Source organism: Acomys minous (assembly GCF_964271855.1).
Source record: "Acomys minous genome assembly, chromosome: 1".
Classification (NCBI taxonomy): Eukaryota; Metazoa; Chordata; class Mammalia; order Rodentia; family Muridae; genus Acomys; species Acomys minous.
Window position 1 is genome coordinate 187,079,519 of NC_140483.1, and position 17,970 is coordinate 187,097,488.

The 17,970-nt window shown below is 46.3% G+C and overlaps 1 long non-coding RNA gene across 1 annotated transcript; it reads right to left on the reverse strand.

The window, feature by feature from the left end:
- Positions 1 to 1,514: 1,514 nt before the first annotated feature.
- On the reverse strand, positions 1,515 to 15,842 carry LOC311593197. Its single transcript, XR_014777611.1, has 2 exons — positions 15,602 to 15,842; positions 1,515 to 5,283 (listed from the first exon to the last, which is right to left on the reverse strand). It is a non-coding gene; the product is annotated as an uncharacterized lncRNA (long non-coding RNA).
- Positions 15,843 to 17,970: the final 2,128 nt, after the last annotated feature.

Below are 17,970 nucleotides of genomic sequence, written 5' to 3' on the forward strand. Positions count from 1 at the left end.
TGCCTCTAATGAAATACCTAAGGAAGGCTTGTTAGCAATCAGGCACCTCCAATCCGAGCTCCAAGGACTTGGTGACAACAGGGCTTGTCATCACCAGCCACACACGTCCACTGTCACCCTCCCTGCATGCTGTCTCCCTGTACATGCACTGCATTGCCTTGTAAAAGGACCTGCTCCCTTCCCCCACCTCTTTTCCACCACCCCTAATCCAGAGACAGTCTCTGTAACCCTTCCTTAATAAACATCCCACGTGAGACCTGTTGCATAGTGTGACGTTATGGATGCCGTCCTATAGCTTTGCCGCATAACTACAACAAGGCTAATTAAATGAAGAAAAGAAGTTGATGCATCTGGAGGCCCAGGGTATTGTCCCTGGCATCAGCTCAGTTCTGTAAGGACCTTACATAGACAACATCACCTAATGGGCACATGTACAGGAATGACGGGTCACACAGCCAGTGAAGCTGAGGAGTAGCCATACTAGTGCTTTTATTACAGATGCCATGAAACTGAGGGCCTCCCAGGAGAGCCAACTGCCTTCCCCCTTCCCAAGGACTTCTGGAATGACCTAAGGATCTTCCACCATCCTGACTTCTTAGTGGTCCACCTCAAACCCACGGAACTCTGGAAGTGAAGCCACATGCGAACCCAGCAACATGCAAACAAGCTGCAAGCCTGTGTTGTTATTAGGTGCAAGTTGCTACAAGGACTTCTAAGTTCTTACTCAATGTCTGTTCTTTACTCATCTTTATCCAATAGCAATTTACAAAGTGTGTGAGTCTCTAGGCTTAACTTGGAACGGTGCTGTTGCCTGGGCCCTGAGGAAATTCTGCATGTGTTCAACACCAGACACACTTTAAGGAGGCCCTGTAATTCACCCTCCCTGTGCTCTTCCAGCTGCCTGAGGGCACACATGAAGGAGTAGTCTTTACAGAGGAGCCCTTAGAATGAGCCAGCCCATGGTGTCAGCAGGCAGATTTTTCTGTGGACCCAAATTCTTCCTAAGTAGTTTGGGCATGTGACTTCAATTCTGATTTGATACCTGAAGCAATCCTAAACTTCTTTAATTTATTAATTAACTTATTCTCACTATTATTTTGATTTTTCCAAGGTAGGGTTTCTCAGTGTAACAGCTCTGGCTGTCCTGGAATTCACTCTGTAGACCCTCTTGTAGACCAGGCTGGCCTTGAATTCACAGAAATCCACCTGCCTCTGCCTCCCAAGTGTTGGGATTAAAAGCCTGTGCCCTGTTTAATTATTTTTATTTATTTATTTATTTATTTATTTATTTATCTATTTATTTTTTAAAGATTTATTTATTTATTAAATATATAGTGTTTTGCCTGCATGTAGACCTGCAGGCCAGAAGAGGGCACCAGATCTCATTATAGATGGTTTGAGCCACCATGTGGTTGCTGGGAATTGAACTCAGGACCTTTGGAGGAGCAGTGAATGCCCTTAACCTCTGAACCATCTCTCCAACCTCCCCCCTTTTTAAAATATATATATATTAATTTGTTTAAAGATTTATTTAGTTATTTGTACAGTCTTCTGCCTGCATGTACTCCTGCATGCCAGAAGAGGGCACAGGATCTCATTATAGATGGTTGGGAGCCACCATATGGTTGCTGGGAATTGAACTCAGGACCTTTGGAAAAACAGTGAATGCCCTTAACCTCTGAATCATCTCTCCAGGCCTGTTTAATTATTTTTAACACAGAGTCTGACTCTATTGCCCAGGCTGGCATGGAACTCAGCAATCTCCTGCCTTCGCCTCTCAGATGCTAGGATTCTGGGGCGAGTCATCACACTGAGCTTAAGGTTCTTACATACTTGTGTGCCTATGGACCTTACCCAGAGTGTTTTAATATTTACTATTTTAAATACAGGAAACAGAAACCAGGAGTTTTCAGAAGATCTCATGTACTGGCTGGCTTTGATACAAGCTGGATTCATCAGAGAGGAAGGAGCCTCAGTTGAGGAAATGGCTCCGTGAGATCCAGCTGTAAGGTATTTTCTGAGTTAGTGATCAACGGCAGGGAGGGCCCAGCCCACTGTGGGTGGTGCCATCCCTGGGCTGGTGGTCCTGGGTTCTATAAGAAAGCAGGCTGAGCATGCCATGTAAGCAAATCAATAAGCAACATCTTTCATGGCCTCTGCATCAGCTCCTACATCCAGAATCATGCCCTGTTTGAGTTCCTGTTCCGACTTCCTTCAGTGATGAACAGCTATGTGGCAGTGTAAGCCAACTAAACTCTTTCCTCCCCAATTTGCTTTTGGTCATGGTGTTTTGTGACAGCAATAGAAACCCTGACTAAAACACATTGGTACCAGCGTAGTGAGGGTCTTGCTTTGACAGACCTGCTCATGGTTTGTGGGAGGACTGTGGGAGGACTGTGGGAGGACCGTGGGAGGACCGTGGGAGGACCGTGGGAGGACCGTGGGAGGACTGTGGAACCTTGGGCTAGAAGAACCATTGAGTGTTAAGAGCTCAGTGGGCTGTCTGTCCTGTGGGAGCTTGGAAGGAAAGATGGCTGAGAGCAGTGCAGAGGATGGAGGCCTGGCTTCTGGAGTTTCAGAGGGAAGCTTAAAGGCTCTCTGTTGGGCCCCTTGTTATTTTGATTTAAGATCCTGTGGTTCTGGTTAGCCGGGGCTGAAGAATCAGCTGTGATTAACAAGATGCCGGAACAAACGTCTAAAGTGAAGCTTTGCTTTGCTGGCATACTTAACTTGATGCTGGTTGGCTGGAGCTAGGAAATGAGCTTAAGAAGAGATTAGCATCACTGAGGTGACCTCTTCTGGGAAATGTTCTCTGAGAGCACAGAGAAGCTGTGTTCCAGAAGCAGCCAGAATTGGTAATATATAAGAGTTCCTTCCCATGGTGGTACTGGTTTTGAAGGCATGAACGGGTCTCGGAGAGCAACTGAGGCTTGGCACAGGAGAGGCCATTGGTGAAGGTAAAGCCTCAGGGGCAGTTGAAGGCCTAGGGTCATGGCAGAACAGTTTGAGGCTTGACACCATGAAGAGAGCCTACGAGACGCTGTTGTTGACAATGCAGTCCAGTTGCAGCAGAAGACCCAGCGTTTTGGAGATGCCAGTACCATGGGGTGACCATCAAGGACACAGCAGCAGTGGAGTGGAGGCAGCTGGAGCCTGGGAGACAAGCTGTGTGCGCTACAGAGGGCAGAGCTGGAGAAGAGACCTCAGCGCTTTGGAGGAGCCCAGAAGATCGTGAGTGAGTCCCAGACATTGGACAGCTGGAATTTGGTTTTGCTTTGCTTTAATTGTGATTGTGCCCTGATCTTTCCTGCTTGATACGAAAGTATTTTTACTAGAAGGCACAGTTGACAGGCTTTACCTTCTAAAAGACTTTAGATTTAGGAGAGAGTGGCTAGGCTGGGAGGAGGTGGTGCCATCTTTAATCTCAGCACTCGGGGCGGGGGGGGGGGGGGGAGGTAGAGGCAGACAGATCTTTGTGAGTTGGAGGCCAGCCTGGTCTACAGATCAAGTTCAAGGACAGCCAGGGTTGTTATACAGAGAAACCCTGTCTCAGAAAACTACACAGGTGCACACACACACACACACACCTGCATACATGCATCCATGCACAGAGAGGGAGTATTTTAAAGGGTCTGAAATTTCAATGTGTTAAATTTGAAAAGACTGTGGGACTTTCTAAAGCTTTTTTTTTTTTTTTTTGGTTTGGTTTTTTTTGTTTTTAATTTTAGTAGCTCTATTTTCTTTCCACTTTTTCCCTTTGCTCAGGTTTCTGCAGAGCAGCTCAGGACCACTCAGAGGTGGCTTCAACCCACTCGGTGGCCTGTGCTGTGGGAGCTGCTGACTACTCCTCAGTGGCTGGCTGGGCACTCCAGGCCTCAGGAAGGAGCTGCTGAATGGTACAGAGGGCACCTGTGGAAGCAACTTATGCCTAATTAACCTAGGCCTACTCCTAGAGGCTTCTAGCCTCCATACAACCTAGGCCTATCCGCCTGATTGTCTCTGAGGCTTACTCCCTCCGTCTGCTAACCTAGGCCTAGTCCTGGAAGCTTCCAGTCTCTGTACAATCTAATCCGGGCCTAGAATGCTTTCAGCCTCTGAGACTTACTGCTGAATAAGCTCACCCTTTCTAGTTCTTTCTGACCCCAAACACCTCTCCCTGCTGACTGAATCATTCCGGCTTTTCTCACAGGCTCTGAATTGCTCTGCTTGGCCTCAGTCTAATTCCATCCATCTGTTCTAGTCATCTGACTCCTCATTTTCTGGCTTGTCCTCTTTTCAACCTCTCTGTAAAATGCTTTCTCTCTCCCTTGTTCTCTGTGCTGCCCTTAAGTAACTCCCCTCTCACTTCTTGTGACAGTTGGGGGGACCCTGTTCTGTCAAATCTTTCTCTGATTTTTTTTTTCTTCCACTTAATTAGTCATCACTTTCAAATATGGGTGCTTCCTTTTACAAACTCTTTATCTTTGTTGTTGTTGTTTGTTTGTTTTTGTTGTTTTGTTTTGTTTTTTGAGACAGGATTTCTGTGTGTAGCCCTGGCTATCCTGGACTCGCTTTTGTAGGCCAGGCTGGACTTGAACTCACAGAGAAATGTCTGCCTCTGCCTCCTGAGTGTTGGGATTAAAGGTGTGTGCCACCATGCCTGGACCTAAGCTTTTCTTTACCTGATACTTGTTCTGTACAAGGATGGACTTGAATTCAGAGATCTGCTTGCCTCTGTCTCCTGGGATTAAAGGCCTGTGACACTACTGCCCAGTGTGTCTGTATTCCAGCCTAGAAGGGCTTTGGATGTGATCCCTTGCCAGAGCAGCCATAGTTTGAGCTAAAATTCCTCTATAGCCACCTGCACACACACAGACCCGTCTGCCACCTCTGGCTGAGCAGCAGCGAACTCAGGAGCTGGCACTATCCATTCGCCCTGGATTCCTCCTTGGTCACAGCCTTCTCAGCAGCTGCCTGCTCCTTCTCCTCAGTCTCCTCTGGGTCTTTGTAGAAGTAGAGATCAGGCGTAGCCTCCCATGGGTGCTCACGGGATATGGTGCCATGCATGCAGAGTACTTCCAGGGCCAGCCTCCACCACGTCAGACCCATGGAGTGAGCCCCCTGTTGTTGCATGGGATGGCAATGTCCACATAGCACAGAGGGGAGTCTCTGCTACTCACAGCAATGGTGGGTAGGTTGAGGGGCTGGTGGTCAGCCCTGGGACCAGCCTCCACTAGAAGCTGTGGCTCCCTGAAGGGTCCAATGGCAGCAGCAAACTTCAGCATGGCTTGCCGGACAGAGTTCCTGGAGGAGATCACATTGACGTAAGCAAGATTCTCAATGGTAACAATAGCCCGAGCTGCAAGCAGCAACTTCTCCCGGGTTCTCTTCAGATTTACAACGTAGCTACCATTACTTTCCCTTCTGTAAACTCTCTCCTCCCCAACTTGCTTTGGTCACAGCAATAGAAAACCTGACTAAGGCAAGTCAATTATATTCAAACAGTTATAGAAATGTATTGCTCAGGGTATCTGATGCCCTCTTTAGGCCTTTAGGCCATATACAAATATTATGCACAGACACACATGCAGGCAAGTACCCATAAAACAAAATAAAATTTAAAAAGAGATACAATGACAAAAACCTAAACCAAAAAGAGCATTTTTAAAAGATCTGTGACTCAGAAGTGCATATGTGATACTATCTTGTAGTGGGAAAATGATTTACTATAAAATTTGAAGACTTTATAAAAATTAACTATATTTCAAGTCGTCTGCAATGCAACATGATTTAAAAATGTTGTGATTTCTACAGAAACTGTGATTGTGATTTGTGTTGCCTTGCTTACAACGGAAGGACTGATTAATTTCATTTGATGATGCCTGGCATTGAGGGATGGCTGAGTCATTAAAGGGGTCTCACAACTACAAGAAAATGAAAATGTCCAAAGTGTTTTCTCATTCACTCATTTGTTCATTCATTTGTGTATTTATTGAGAACCTACTATTTGCCTGGCATTGCTCCCGCATAGGCAGCTTTGGCCCTAATTAAATTTTCATTTTTGCTTTAAGTCTGATGTCAACGTACTTCTCACCATTGGCAATAGTCACTTTCAATAAAATCACCACAGCACGGAGTTAGCAAATGCCACCCCTGGGGGAAACCAAGGTTAGTATCTACTGGAGGATATTTGATCACATATGAACCCCAAGATTGGGAACTGGAAAACCTGTTTCTTGTCTTGGTGTGGCTCAGCCCTAGAACACACCCTTTTTTATTTTGTTTTGTTTTGTTTTTGCTGTTGTTGTTGTTTATATAGGGTCTCTCTGTGTAGCCTTGGCTGTCCTAAACTCGCTTTGGGGAGCAGGCCAGCTTCGAACTAACAGCGATCTGCTGCCTTTGCCTCCCTGAGTGCTGAGATTAAAGGCGTGTGCCACCACACCCAGCTCCTAGAACACACCTTTAACCCAAGAACTTTCTGCAAACAAGAGTTAAATAAAATTAACCCTAGGCCAAGAGGCTGAGCAAGCAACCAGTTGACAGGGAGTGAACACAAGTAAACAGGAAGGAAGGACCTTGAATTGAAGAGTATTTAAGATAGTGTGGCCGGGCGGTGGTGGTACACACCTTTAATCCCAGCACCCCAGAGGCAGAGGCAGGCGGATTGCTGTGAGTTCAAGGACAGCCTGGTCTACCAAGTGAGTCCAGGACAGCCAGAACTACACAGAGAAACTCTGTCACGAAAAATCAAACAAAAAACTTCTGGGCCTACAGCTGAGTAAGAAGGTGCTTTCTCTGCCTCTTTGAGCTAGCAGGCATCACCTCAGCATCTGGCTCCCAAGTCTTTATTGGTAAAATCAAATGTTTGAAATTCTGTTTAAAAACAAGTGTCCTGTTGCAATGTTTTTATCAACTGAAGAACACTCGAAACTGCTTTGTGTGTTTCAGATAAAAGACACCTCACTCAATGTACTTGTTTTGTTAGCAGGGAACTCAAGAGAGCTAAGGTTTGAACAAAGCTGGCCTGACACAGTGTTTTCTGAAAGGTACTCATAATCTTGCATTTCAGAACAACACTTCAGCCCAACCCTTGGGGCTATTTCTTTCTTTTTAAAAAATTATTATTTTTATTTATTTAAACACTTTACAGCCTGATCCCAGCGCCCTCCCTCCTCTCCTCCCACTCTCACACCCCTCCCCCATTTCCCTTCTCCTTCTCAGAGAAGGAGAGGACCCCAACGGGTACCAACCTACCCGGCACCTCAGACTGCAGCAGGACTAAGCACAGCTTCTGCCGCTGAGGCCTGACAAGGCATCCCATTAGGAGAAGACGATCCAGAGGGAGAGGCAGGAGACCCATATATTGACTAAGCTGCACATCTGCTACTGTAAGGGTCCAAAAATCGCTGAAGGAGGACCCCAGACTCAAATAGTATGTAAAAACAAAATACAAAATAGCGGCTACCCCGAGGAGGAGCTCACAGGCTCTTTTTAAAGGTCTCTAGGGGGATCCTATCTGTGGCTGTGTGACTCTAACTGGGATAGCCAGGAAGGCTAGTGACTCCATTTGGGATTGACTGGTGCCTGTGGAAGCTACCTGACTCTAGCCATGGGCCTTTTTAGCAATGTCTGATCCTCTCACTACATATGTGTAGGGGGCCTAGGTCCAGCCCACGCATGCTCCTTGGTTGGTGGTTCAATCTCTGTGAGTCCCATGGGCCCAGGTTAGGTTACACTGTAGGTCGTCTTGTGGAGCCCTTGACTGCTTTGGCTCCCTCTGTCCTGCCACTCACTCTTCCACAGAACTCTCAGGGGCTGTTTCAGGAGTGAAATCAATGAAAAAAAAAAAAAGGCACAAAAAGGCAGCAACTGAGGCATCACAAAAGGGCACACCTTCACAGAATAGCTGCTAAATCAAGAGGCAGGGTCCCTGCTCACTCCATCTCTGCCGAGAAGGTACAAACTGAGCGACTCACACTTCCTGCCACTGAAGGTATACAGTCGACCTCAATCAAAGTGCTACAGTTGTGTTTTCGGATTGTGGATTCACTTTAGAAAGTAGGTTAATTCAGAAGTGTAAAGACCGTGGGCAATGTGGGCTGAGTCAGGCTTTACGCGATGGTGAAGGTATGCAGCAGTGGGATGGAGAAAGGCGGCTCAGGGTACCGATGGCGTAGCTCCAAGTGTCATGTATTCTGAAGGACAAAGCAGACAGGGTTTGTTTAGAAATCGGATATTGGTGGAGAAGACAGAGGGCAGGAGCTTTTGTTGTGAGTGGCCGTGTACCTGGCGTAGTGTTTTCGGAGACAGAAGAATCATCAGTAAGCTCTGCACCATTGACACTTAAACTTCAAAACTGAATGCACTGGCCTGTTCTACCCAGAGCTGCCCTTTGAGGTACTGGGGTCTTTACTTAAACCAGCTGGCCCTAGGGCAGAAAAAGAACTGCTCTGACCTCAAAATGGTCCCCAGCGACCTGAGGTGGGCAAGACCCCTTGGCAACTGTGGAGCATTTCCCTTTCTTCCACAGGCTTTCCACCACTACTGAAAATACTGCCTACTATCGGGGTGCCTGCATTTGTTAGCTTAGGCCACCCCTGGCATGGCCGGTGGAGGACGATTGTCAGGCATGCTAGAATGATGCAGAAAAAGAAATTGCCCTAGAGGTCCCTTACTCTTCTCCGACCATGGAACCTTCAGCCCACAGTTTCCTGTGTGATGATGGCTGTTCGCTGGAGCTTGGGGGCTCCACCCCAAAGCAAGTGGCCAAACTAAGGCTTTACTCGAAGAAGGGAGTAAGGCCAAATGGGTCCAGGGAGGGTACACAGTTCTCTTATACCAGTGCTTGAAGGGAAAGAAGGGGAGCTAGGGTAGGGGCAGGGAGGCTCAGTGGGACCCTCTGTGTGAAGAGGCCAAGTCTAAGGGCCAAGTCTGAGCCCGTGTCTTTTTTTTTTCTTAAAGATTCATTTATTTATAATTTACACAGTATTCAGCCTGTGTGTGAGCCAGCAGGCCATAAGAGGGTACCAGATCTCATTAGAGGTGGTTATGAGCCACCATGTGGCTGCTGGGAATTGAACTAAGGACCTTTGGAAAAACAGCCAGCACTTCTTAACCTCTGAGCCATCTCTCCAGGACCCTGAGCCTGTGTCTCAAGCTATTCTAACGTTCTTCTGAAAGATGCCCTTGGTGGCTGCACAGCTGTGTGACCTAAGGAGCTGTGGTCATGGGAAGAGGCCTGCTTCATCAATCTCCTTTATCCAGGCCCTATGGGCGTGGCCTCGTTCTGTAGCAAGACTGTGCCTTGGAGTTGGCAACCCTGACTGGAAACAAAGAGGGTGGCCCACAGGCAACTTGGAGCGATGCACAAGATCAACAGCATACCAGCTGGTAAGGAGACAAGGGACCAGACCTGTCAGTTGAAAAAACTGCCCTCTGAAAAAGGAAATAGGCACCCCGTATCTGGACGGCAAGGTTCTTGTCCCTGCATCCAGCGGGCAGCCCCTTTTGTGAACATTTTGAAAGCAGAGCAGTTTCCTCATGACCTTCAGATCCAGAGGCCCAGAGCCAGGTATGCAGAGGACCCTCATACCTACTTGGATAAAGAAAGTACAGAGACTGGGGTAAAGGACTCTCAGAAATACCAAATGACTGCATTTTAGAGTGTCCAACACCTTTATGAATCATGCAAGGCAACACCCTTGTTTATAGACAGAACAATATAAAACTTCCAATTAGTCGATCAATGTGTCTAACGGACATCGGTTGTGTGTCTTAGCAGCTAGGCACTGGGCAAATCTGACATGTGGACAGGAGTGAATGACACCCCTCACTCAGCAGGTTCAGCTATGGGATGTAGCATAACTCGCAGCTCAGGAACACAGTATTCTGACCACAGAGAAAAAAGTGCTCAATTCCACTCATGACTGGGCCTGGGCCAGGCCTGGAGTGGGAGGCCTCATGAGAGGGAGGCCCAGAGGCACTGGGCAACAGAGGGTGCTCGGAGGCGAGGAAGGAGGAAGCCATTAAGAAGCAGTAGTGTCCCAAGATGGTCTTAGACTAAGCTAAAGAAGTTAAACTATTAGAGTTGAGATAGGATAGATATTGACTTTCATTTGGAAATTTAGACCCAATAAGACAGGAAAGACACTTCAAATGGGACGAATGCAGATGGCCAAGTCACTATGAATGTAACATGTATAGAACTCATGATTGTCACATGGTTCTCCCTTCTGTATGTAGTTTGTTTTATACATGTGTAATAAAATAAAAGTAGAAGAAGAAGAAGAAGAAGAAGAAGAAGAAGAAGAAGAAGAAGAAGAAGAAGTAATGAAGCTTCTTAGAGAGCTGCAGGTGATGTGGGGCTTCAGGCACGGGAGGCAATAAAAGTGGAGTGGGGGTGGGGGGAGTCTGGAGGGGCTGGTAGGCAAGTGGGGACCCTCTGAGCTTCTAAGAAGGAAAGTTTAAACAAGCAGGACCACCACCATTAAGAAAGGTAATGTCATCAGGGAAGAAGCCATGAAGAGAAATAGTGGGAAAGGAAAGTAACATCCATGGCCCAAGCAAGATAGTGGGAGCCTGACAGGGGCAGAGAGAGTGGGGATGGAGAGCAGGATGGAAAGACATTCTTAATGGATACTTGCAGGCCTGAGAGGCACATCACCCCACATCCCCATCTACCCTTCCTCCCGCGTAAGGCTGCGGGTAAGGAATGGAAGGATGTGTTTGATGTTCAGCTCAAGTTTCAAGTCTGGATGATTAAACAGATGCTCACATCACTCACTGAGAGCATCAATAGGGCAAGTTGAGGGCATTATTATTATTAATATATTATTATTATTATTATTATTATTATTATTATTATTATTATTGGAAGGATTGAGTTCTGAGCATCCTCACAGGACAGTAGGAAGACACCCAGGGGTTTGGAGCCCAGAAGAGTGGGCTGGGAATCTTCTGGATGTAGGCGGTTGAGGAAGCCATGAAGGTGGACAGTCAGCTTTCAGATGACACAGTCACTCACACCAAGTGAACAAGACATCCAAATGGCCAGGAATGTGTCTGAAATGTCAAGGGCAGGAAGCAAAGAGGAGTGACAGCTGAAGCTGCCAAGTGACAAATCAGCCACAAAGGCATTCCTCCTGGAGGAAGGGCTTGAAGAGAAGAGAGGGAGAGAGGCAGGAGCAGAGGAAGGAGGGGGCACTGCCAGCACACTTCGCCAGGAGACAGTCTCCCCAAGGTGGTTGGGGCCAGAGAGAGAGCCCCCACTGATCTGAAACTGGTTTGGGCTGCTCTGGAAGGGGCCAAGATGGTAGGCTGGATGGCAATACACCCTCTGCCCTTTTGCCTTTTTGGTTATTTCTATCCTATGCACCAGCTGACTTAAACCTAATGGCTTAAATAAACTATTTGGCTTAGGCAGACCAATAGGTATTTCTGGCCCCAGCGGGGAGCCAAAGGAATCTCAAGCCTAAACTGATTCTTAGCCACCTGTATAAGGCTGGCTTACAGTTCAGAGGTTCGGTCCCTTATCGTCAGGGCAGGAAACATGGGGACATGCAGGCAAACGTGATGCTGGAGAAGTTGAGAGCTCTACATCTGGATCCACAGGCAGAAGAAGAAAATTGCCACTCTGGCTATGGCTTGAGCATAGGAGACCTCAAAGCCCCAGTGGCCTCTTCCTCCAACATAGCCACGCCACTTCCTAACACTGCCATGCCCTGTGGGCCTATGGGGGCCACTTTCCTTCCAACCACCAAATCACCTGAGTTAATTATTTTAATCTTCGTAACCGCCTCGAGCTAAGTCCCGCTCTAGCCTGCATCTTCCAATGTAAGAAATAAGACACCGGAAGGCCCAGGAGAAGTTCTGTCATTTACCCAACACCATGCAGTAAAAGAGTGATGAGCCAGCACTGGAAACTGCTTCCCAACTCCCAAGTTTAATCTCCAGGCCCAAGCCACACATGTGTGACCAGACAGGCGAGGCTGGGGACGGCTGCTACCACTGAAGCTATCACCACAATGGAACCCACGCAAAGTTCACTTCTCACTCACGCCACATGTCTCACTCGGGTGGCAAAGTGTGGCCCTTGTGGTGACAGGGTGAAGGGCCACCGAGGTAAGGTGTGGTGGGAGGGGGAGGCTGAGAAGGAATCTCACTGGCTGGCGCGATGCACTTTACTCTTTTCCTTTGTGAAAACCTGACCTTTGTGTGGAGGGAGCAAATAAAATATCCCTTAACACCCTTAATGGCTGTGCACAGATGCTCGGTAAGTGCTGGCTGAGTGTGTCTCACCCAGCTCCGTTTGCAGGCTTCTGGAAGCTGCAAGCATAAGCACTATTCCTCTGCCTGAGAGGACTCAGCATTGCTAATTCTGGTGTCAGGCTTTTGTCTGTGAGGTCTCCCTGCTGCCAAGAGACCACAAAAGGTTCTGGTTATAGGACAGAAGGCATTCCTGAAAAATGTAATGACTGTCTTCCGACCACAGCCATCCACGCCAGGCCACCCTTTTATGGCAGTTTCTCATTTTTACCCTTCTTGTGGGTTTTTCTTGCTTAGTTCTTCCATAAGGTTGTGTGAATAACACACAGAAATATGACAAGCCTGTACGGTGGAAAAACTCTCTCAACCATTTGTAAGCACACATTTCAGTGGCACCACTTATACCCCCCAAAGCATTCATATCCAACAAATATCTATTTCCTGAGTGTTTCACAGCCTGAATCAATCAAAACTGTCTGTTAAGCAGTAAGCTTTCACAGATGTACATTTTTACCCTCACTTCAAAGGGTTAAGCACTTAGCCAACAACTGCATAGAAACTTGGCGTGTGTGTGTGTGTGTGTGTGTGTGTGTGTGTGTGTGTGTGTGTGTGTGACCCATTTCCTCTGGCTTCCAGGGGCACCTGCATTCATGTGCATACACTGTCCGCCCCCCACCCCATACATATAGCTAAAAGTAAAACAATACAAAACAAAACAAAAAACCCTTAAAAAGGGGGAGGGGGAATGGGTGACAGACAGGTTTTGTGACTTTGGACCCCATTGCTGTCTGGGACCTCTGTGTAAGAGCTTTAGGATATGACATACAAGGGGAATAAATGAAAAGGAGCCACGTGATTATCTTGATGGATACGGAAACGGCATTAGATAAAATTCAACATCATGTCATCACTACAACGTGGACAAATTAGATACAGGAAGAAAATACTTCACCAGTGCACCAATTTATGTTTGTAACCCCAACGCGAATGGTGCCGAGGCAGGAGGATGGTGAGTTTGAGGCCACTTTGATTTATATAATGAGTTTCAGCCCAATTAGTGACACCCTATCTCCAAAAGGAAGGATAAATCTGACATAATAGAAGCCATGTGTGCCAAGCCAACAGCTCACACGCTAAACAAGGAAGGCCTGGAATCCCTCTGTGACTGCTTTATTCAACAGTGTTCAAGGAGTCCCACCCAGAGCAACGAGGCAAAAGAAACGGCACTGAAACTGGAAAACAGAAAGTGGCCACACTGCAGATCATATGATGTGGGGACCCGGGCAAATCCCATGGCCCAGAGAGTAACGATCTGTGTGAGGCAAGAAGGAAATCCTGTTCAACACAGCTTAACCAGTGCTGCTCTGACACCAGGCGATTTATTTCAGACATAGTTAAATACAGAACATCTTTAGGGAGAAAGTTCCTTGGTGACATTTATCACAATAAAGCTTAAGGCATGACTGTATCAAAACTTCCGGAAAACAGGCACGTCCCCTCCGACAGGGCACAGGGGAGGAGCTGGCGTGGTCTACAAAGTACCTGTGTCATCTTCCCTAGTCCACTGACTGAAAAGTAGTGCTTTAGATAAAGGTCTACAGAGGAAGAGTCAGGGACAAACATAATAGTCTGGGGAAATTCAGGTGTGGCCTGGTCCTGCAGACAGCACACGTCACCAGGCTGTTAACTACATCCACTCCCAGCTTTCTGGGAGGAAAACAACGAGCATACATTTCCTCTGCTGAGGAGATAATCTGCACCTTTAACGTTCCTGGTTTACCTGGTTCAGTGGTTCTCAAGCTGTGGCTTTCAACCCCAAAGGGTTTGCATATGAGATATCTTGCATACCACATATTTACATTACGATTCGTAACAGTAGCAGAATTACAGTTATGAAGTAGAAGTGAGATAATGTCATGGTTGGGGGCGCGGTCACCACAACCTGAGAAACTGTATTAAAAGGCAGCAGCATTAGGAAGGCCTAGTGCCCTAGTGCTTTATCTGTGAGAGGAGAGCAAGGACCTGGTGCCCTCTACAACACGATCTCATATGAAGAAGAACCCCAGAGACTCCATTAAGGCACTATTATTAGAACAAAGTCAGCAAAGCCGTGAAATAAAAAAGCAGCATGGCTGTCAAATGCCAATAGTTTATCACCTGAAGCAAGAGTCAAGAAAGCAATGCTATCTCCAGGAGCTACAAAATACCTAGGAATGATGAAAGAGATAAATTTTGGTAGCGAAAGCTGGACTGTAAAGAATACATCACACACACATGAAAACGACATGTGGTCGCAGGTCACAATAACCAACAGTGAGAATGTTAATATGACCAGAGCACTCTACAGACATTCCTCATGAAAACCCTAATGACATCACACACACACACACACACACACACACACACAAGTATTATGAAACCCAAAGAAACAAACAAACAAAAAAATTTTTTTTATAACTCTGGAGTTATCTGAGAAGAGAAAAAAAACTCAATTGAGAAACTGCCGCTGTTGGATCTGGCCATAGGTGAGGAGCCAGTGGCGCACTGGTTCTCAACTTTCCTGATGCTTTGATCCTTTAAACACGGTTCCTTATATTGTGCCTACCCAAACCATATAATTACTTTTGTTGCTGCTTCATAACTGTAATTTTGCTACTGTTATGACTCATAATGTAAACAACAGTGTGTTTTTTTGATGGTCTTAGGCAACCCTTGGGAAAGGGTCATGGCTCAAGCTGAGAACAGCTGCTGTAGGGCTATTTCTTAATTAGAGATTGGTGTGGGAGGGCTCAGACCATCGTGGGTGGCACCACTCCCGGGTTCCTGGTCCTGGGTGCTATTATAAGAAAGCAGGCTAACAGGTGGCGCACGCCTGTAATCCCAGCACTCAGAGAGGTGGAGGCTGGTGTATCTCTGTGGGTTTGAGGCCAGCCTGGTCTACAAAGAGAGTCCAGGACAGCCAAGGCTACACAGAGAAACCTTGTCTCAAACAACAAACAACCAATGAACAACAAAAAAGAAAGCAGGCTGAGTAGGTCCCGAGGATCGATCCAGTAAGCAGCATTCCTCCACAGCCTCTGCCTCAGGTCTTGCCTCCTGGTTCCTGCTCTGAGTTCTTGCGCTGGGCTCCCTCGTTGGGCTGAGCTTCAGGATGTCTCAGTCAAATTAAACCCTTTCCTCCCTAAGATGCGTTTGGTCTTGGTGTTATCACAATAGTAACTCTAAGACACCAGTGCTGGAGACACACACACACACACACACACACACACACACACACACACACACACAGCATAAATTCACAATAACGCACGAAAATAAAGTTTTAAAATAATATGAATTAGTAAACTCTAGTAGCTACCTCTGATTCCTAAGTAGCTGGTATTTGAGAATTTTCTGCTGTGTGCTTCTAAATCAGGTCCGATCTCACACATGCAACAACAAGGCTGAGTGACTGTTGGGCTCCCACTGCCCGGCACAGGAGTATAAAATGTGGTTACAGGACTTTTCAGTGTCAAAATAGTAGTGTCTTGAATTTTCACTCTCTTATTTGCCTTCATCTTCTCCACAAAAGTCTTATCAGTTGCTGAGATTTATTGAGACTTACTTCCTGAAAGACATAGAATTAGACTTTAGTTTTAAAGCAATGCTAAGGAAAACATATAAATATGACAGGCCCCTCTCCAACCCCTGGGATTTTGTTTCATGTTGATTAAAACCAAGGATATTTTTCATAAGAGCCTTGAAAACATTTGCATTCCCACTGAGTGATCTCAAGCACTCATTCAGTCTGTGCACTGGGGCCACCAGAAGCCACACAGAACCCCCACTGGCTTGCTCTGGCTCCCAGTGGCTGATGACTGCTCAGGAAGCGGCCTAGAGAATAGTTGCCCATGATGTCACTGCCAAGGCTCCCAAGACAGGCTGTGCCATGGCCACAGTGAGGGAACTGCTGCTTCCTGCAGCCCCTGCCTGCTGCTCTGCTGGGGGATGCATGTGACAGCAGCCTGCAACACTGAGATGGTCACATGCCCCAGATCTAGTATCTCTCCTTTGCTCCCACATCCCGTATGACCGAAACTGGTCCAGGCTCATCAAGCAGGCCCCCGAGTGCATCAGCAGCCCTGACAGCTCAGTTTAACACAACCAAGAAATATCCTCTTTCCAATAAAGCAGACACCAAATGATGGCTCTGAAGAAACCATCTGCTCATGTCACCAGCCAGCGTACCACCTCGAACACCAGCAAGAGACAGTGTCACAACTTTTCCCTGAGACATGCCCCCCCCCCCCCCCCGCCCCCGAGCTGGGCACCTGGTCCATATTTTTATAAATTGCATTTAGAATGTATACTCTACAGATTTTGCCGAAACAAACAAACAAAAAATGATGAACTGAGGTTTCCTGGAAAAGAGGCACACTTGTGTTAAAGACTCTGCACGGTTTGACTGACTGGTTGGTAGTTTGTACTTGTGAGAGCTACAGAGATGCAGATCAGTGTCAGTTAGCTTGTGCTGTCTTTAACCTAGGTAATAGCTGCTCGGTACCTATTTCTGTGTCTGACCTAATATCCTGTGACTGGTGGGTAAATCCTTTTAGAATGGATTATCTTCATCCATTCACTTTCATTGACCAAAAAGCTAAGTCATCAGATAACATCTAAAAAAAAACAAAACAAAACAAAATGAAACAAAACAAATAAACAGCTCTAGAGCAGCTCTACCCCCAACTTGCTATACCAATGTTTCCAGTGATAAGTTTGAGCAGTGCTCGTGAGGCCCTAGATTAGAAATTAGTAATTAGAAAAAAATTTTGAGCATGTTTTAAAGTAAAACACTAAGTTTAACAAACATTTCTAAATAAAAGGGATGTGATTGATGTCAGATTTCCTTACCACTTTTGGGCATTTTAAAGGTTTATTTCTTTTTTATTCTCTGTGTATGTGTGAGTGTCTATGCACCACATGTGTGTCTGGTAGCCTCTGGCAAGTGCTCTAAACAAGTGAGCCATCTCTCCAGACCCAAACACAAAAGTGTATATAATGTTTTCACGATTAACTAAACACTAGGACCTAAATATCACAGAGAAACATTAATCCATGGGTTTAATTTAGTTATCATCCCTGTACTTTATTATTATTAACTTTATTAAGTAATAAAATTGCTTCCTTAACTTCAGGGATCCCACGTACCATTTGAGGCTGCTGAAGATCTCAGCCTATAACTAGTACAAATCCAAGTTCAAAGTCATAGGTTCGGCCTGAAATTCAGTACTTTCAGAACGATGACACCTGAGACTCAGATTCACCACCCTGGCTCCTCTCTTCTTCATCCTTGGTGGATAGTTTAGCTAGGCATAGAGTTTTTAAGGATGGTTTTGCTGGCAATTAAATTTTTCCCTGACTTTTTTTTTTTTTGTCTCAAAAATACATCACTTGCTGCTTTCTGACCTCATACTCAATGATACCAGTAGAATGAAAATGAAGGGATAGGCCAGGTGTGGTCGTGGTGCATGCCTTTCTTCAATCCCAGCACTCAGGAGGCAGAGAGAGGCAGATCACTGTGAGTTCAAGGCTAGCCTGGTCTACAAAGTGAGTCCAGGACAGCCAAGACTACACAGAGAAACCCTGTCTTGAAAAACCATAAAAAGAAAGAAAGGAAGGAATGAAGGAAGAAAGGGAGAAAGAAAGAAAGAAAGAAAATGAAAGGATAGAAAATATGTGGCCGGAGGA